Raw genomic sequence first — 5,192 nt, 5'->3', positions numbered from 1 at the left:
AATGTCAAAATGTATACATTTGACAGTTATTTGCGCTCTGTATCCATATTGTTGTTAGCTTCAAATTTGTCTCATTTCATCTTTTTGAATCAACTAGGTTTTTCTCATTATTTTCTGCTATTGAGCCCAATGTTGCACAGAAAAGTTGATTTGTTAATTAGTTTAATCGCCTCTTCTCATAATGGCAGGGTAAGATTGGCGGAGGAAGCTTGTTATCAATCTGTGCTACTGGTAAGCAGTAATTATGGATAATGATGCTTTTGTCTTGCGGCATTCTGAAGATTGTCTTGAACTCCTTGCTGAATTAGCAAATGGACTGTCATGTTGAATTCTCCCCTGGTTTCTTCCCCAACTCATCCTCTACTCTCCCCCCAATGAAATAAAATTACAGCTTGTTAGATGGAAACTCATTTGAAGTCTCAATTTTCTTGAGTATTCAGCTCTCATGGGGAAGTGCCAGGTGCTCCGTAGTAGCCACAGCACTTGCCTTTGGCTGAAGGTTCCTACTCAACTGGCATCCTACAAGTCTTTGATTTTCCTTTCGCTTGAAGAGGCATCGGTTGTCTTGACAGCAGAGCTAAATCTCTGTCCTTGTACTTTGATGCACATTGTGGTACAATCTAATAATCAAAGTCATTTGTCAAGAAGCAGGGTGTTCACACTTTCCTCTGCAGAGATTGGAATAAACAGCAGATTTTATGTGGAAGTAAGCCAATACAGCAGCCACCACCCTTTTAAAAATGTGCCTGGAATGCAGAGCCCAAAGCAGGTTTTAACTAAGACTGTATCTTTCCATCAGTGGTTTTCAACCTGGAACAATTTTAATTCTCAGGGGACATTACACAATGTCTGCAACATTTTCAGTTTCATGACTGGAGAGGGAAGGTACACTGGCATCTGGTAGGTACAGGTCAGTGATAATATGATGACAATATGCTACAATGCATAGGACAGTCCTTCACAATAAAGAGTTATCTGGCCCAAAATGTATATAGTGCCAAGACTGACCAATCCTGCTTCATATAACATAAAGGCAACACAGTAGCATATTTGATCCCTGCCCACAATAGTCAATCATTTGTATGGTTTGGGGGACTAACTGATTTAGTAGGAAACTTGGAATTCAGTGGAGAGATGATGGATTTTCCATGCTCCGTTATGGGGACTGCTTAAGCACAAAAGGAAAAAAAAATATTGTACCTGTATAATTATGGCAGTAATGTTTATATTTTAATGTTGTATGAAGCATAATGGAAACAATATGCTAAATGCCAACATGCTTCAGAGTCACTAGCAAGTTCCCTTAGAAGAGCCACATTCTTTTACCAGCAGGGAGAAATTACATGGCCCATAAACGCTATAATCAGATATGTTTTGGCTAAAGTCTGCTTGCATCTTTCATGTCTTCTTAAAAACATATTTATTTTTAGTTGTAGTTGGACACAATACCTTTATTTATTTATTTATTTTTATGTAGTGCTGAGGATCAAACCCAGGGCCTCACACATACTAGGTAAGTGCTCTACCACTGAGCCACAACCCCAGCCCACATCTTTCACTTCTTGAGACTAGGTTCCATTCTGGGAAAACATTAATGTTGCCATCTTTTAGAATCCTTAGATAATCTTTATATTCTCCCTATGGATGGGATAATGAGTGAATAACGGTAACTTTACAAATAAGACATTTTTAACAATTAAAATTCTCTCTTGAATTTTCCTTCTCTCACTGAAAATTTGCTGGCAGGGGCTGTCTGACCACATGTGGAATTATTGCATCAAATTGAAAATTGGGTTAGATGAATTCTGAAGTCTTTTAAAACCCTGAGGTTCTCTGATTTTTTGTTTATCCTTAAGAACTTGCAATTTTGCTGCACCAGAGTTCCCAACTCTCCATGATTCCCTGTGCTATTCTCCCTACTTTGTTTTTTTTCCCCATTGTCCTTTTCCCAACTTCCTTTAAATAACCATGGCTAATATCTCCTTTGTCCCTTGCATGTGCTATCCTCTTTAGTTTCCCACCCCTGGAAAGCCCTCTGGTTTTCCTTCAATGCTTAGCTCAAACTCAACCTTTCCTGAAGCTCATTTTTATTGCTGTAGCCTAAACTGATTGTTTCCTTCCCTTATTTATCCCACATTTATCAATTGGGTTATATAATATAGAGAAAATATTAATGTTTTCATAAAGCTAGATGCACTAGCTTATGATAAATGGATTTCTATTGTAATTACACAGTTGATGATAAGATAACCTAGCACTTGATTATATGTTGTTTTTCATACATTCTTGCCTCTTCAATAAAACTCTAAATTTTCTGGAATCATATACTTGCTTTGGTTTTCCTATGGTGCCTTTTACAGTGCTGAGGTTACAGTAAGCAGGAAATAAATGATTACTTAGTTACATGAAGGATGGTAGAACCAGGGTACCTGATAAGCATGATATGCTAGTAATTCCACAGAATAGGGTTTTCTGTTAGAATAGTATATGCCAGATTGTTTTTGAGACAGTCCATGCTCTTGTAGGAATAATTCTTGTGAAGTTTATGTTTTAGTTCTCCTTTTCATTGTCTTTAAAGAAAGGAATGGTAACAATAGGGATGGAAAGGAAAGAAGAAAAGAACAAAGTTTTTTGAACAAAGTTGCCAGTATTTCAACAAGGTCACTAAATCATAGCAATTTCCCCCCTTTTTCTTCTAAGAAATAGATAGCCATCTCAAAATGTTAGCCTCTGCTTCATTTTCCCTTATAGAGTTAGAACTACGGATGCCTCTACTGAGCCTGGGATCCAAAGACAAGGAATGTATATCAACAATGTTGGCTTGACCATCTTGTCAGCTTAGAATTAAGCTACTTTCCTCAGTGGCTGTTCTGCTGATCTTTATTACTATGTCTGGAATCTTGATATTCCAAGCATAACATCTGAGTGCCAATGCTGCCACTTCGATGAAGTTCTCTTCTAGCTGGTTTTGATCATGTTTTCTGATGAGTATCATGGTTTCCCTTATAGAAACACTGTTCAGCCCTAAACCTTAGTCTGGTGGAGAAACCACGTTTTTCTTCGCCTTTTCCTATTGATTCCACTTGTTCTTTAGGCTTGGAGGCTTCCTTTGAATCCTGACCTAATTCATATATATATATATATATATATATATATAATTCCATATGTTCATATATAAATATATGGTTGTGAACACACATGAAGGGTAATTTTTATGTTATAATTGCAAAAATTATACATAATGTCTCTAACTTCTATCTTTTAGATACTTCTTTGCTGTGTATGTAGCCACTATTTAGTCGAGCTCTCATAATTTTTATCCTGGACTGATGATGATTAAGTCTAGAAATATAATGTCAAGCATTAGAACTATAGTTAATAATATACTAACATATACTGAAAACTTACTGTGAGTGGATTTTTAGGTGCTTTGAAAGCACACACACACACACACAAACAGAGTCAACATGGAAGGTGATGAATATATACATTTGATGAAAGAAATCAATTTTGCTTTATGGATCAAAACATCATGTTGCATACCTTAAATATACACAATAGAATAAACTCTCAATTATTTCATTTTAAACCTGACTTTGCTCAAATCTATCCTTTCAATTACCACCAGAGTGATCTTTCTAAGATGCAAATCTCATCATTTGTTGTTAGACCCCCTCAGTGTCTCACCAGTGCCTGAAGCAAAAAGCTGAAACTTACCTTCTTGTGATTTTTTTTCCCAACTTTATTTCTAGTCACTGGCTCCAGTGTTCTCTGCTCCAGCCATACATAGCTCCTTACAATCATGCTTCTCTGCCTTTGCACACACTGTCCCTTTGACTGGGTTCCCTTTGCCCATCCTCATGGTTGGCTTCTGATTTACCCTCCAGGTTTCAGTTCAAAGTACATCTTCTGGAGATTCCTCCCCCACCTGCCTCCTCCAGGAGGAGCTGGGTGATGTTGCACTTAACCTGTCACATGCTGTCACATGGTTTGATAACATTGTGCTAATGGGAATAGCAATAATAACCATAGTATGTACTTCATAAGGTGGTTCTGTATCCATATTTGTAAATCTGTCTATAAATTTTAGCCATTGCTATTAAGAATCAGAGCTATTTTCAGGCAAGAGAAATGATACCAGAATCCTATCCAGAGGCCCCTTTCCTGGGTTCATGACAAAGGGAATAGCATTCTGGAATTTTTTTTTTCTTTTTTAATCAGACATCCTTTGCCGGCATAGATAAACATGTACTATATACCAATGGAATTTGATGTTATACTGCAATAATAAAAATATGTTTTCCTTCTATTTTTTATAGTTTCTATAACAATAATAGACTATTTTCCTTCAGTTTTTTAATTTTTCTCAAAAATGTATATATATATATATATATATATATATATATATATATATATATATATCTCTGTTGCAATTTTCCTGAGTCTGATATAAGTCTAGTCCATACCAATGTCAGGAGAGGAAAAACAGAAATGATACAGGGAAGCAGCAGATTTTGTAGATAATTACTAATTTTGTGATATTGTGTGGCTAAGTGGTAACTCTATTACTGTTTCTCCTGAACTCTCCCTTGGGTCCAAGAAAAGCTGTTGTTTCAGAAAGCTGCTCGATTGACCCTTTCTTAGTCTTTTCTTTTGATACTCAGGTAGATACTTTCAGCACAATAGGAATAAGGGAAGTTAATTATAATGAAAACAGATATGAACACTTTTTCAATATTTTTAATGAAAAAATAGAGCAATGCATCAAGTCTCTAAATTGGCTATAAATTTTGAATCATTACTGATAGATAACAAATATTGTTATTTATTAAAGTTTTAATAAATAACAATAAAGTTTTTCTTAGAATTTAAATATTAATAATACAACCCCTGGCACATGAACTTGGAAACATTAAGTTTAATGTTAATGAATAGGAACTTTGTCAAAGAAACTACATTTCAATCTTCTCCCAGCTTTTTATTTTGAATGAAAACAGTGCCAGTTTTCAGTGTCTGTTTATGTATGTCTCATTGTCAAATGCAGAGAGCAAGGATTGTATCCTATGGATTTATGTTTACTTGGTTCTTTGTGCTCTGCAGGGCACAATATGTCTATTGTAGTAATGACTACAAATAATAACATTTTTCATTTTTTCCAACTTTTTGATAAGATTTCTAATGACTTTTAAAAA

The sequence above is a fragment of the Urocitellus parryii genome, chromosome 8 (genome assembly GCF_045843805.1).
Source record: "Urocitellus parryii isolate mUroPar1 chromosome 8, mUroPar1.hap1, whole genome shotgun sequence".
Lineage (NCBI taxonomy): Eukaryota > Metazoa > Chordata > Mammalia > Rodentia > Sciuridae > Urocitellus > Urocitellus parryii.
Note: the sequence above shows the minus strand (reverse complement) of the source record.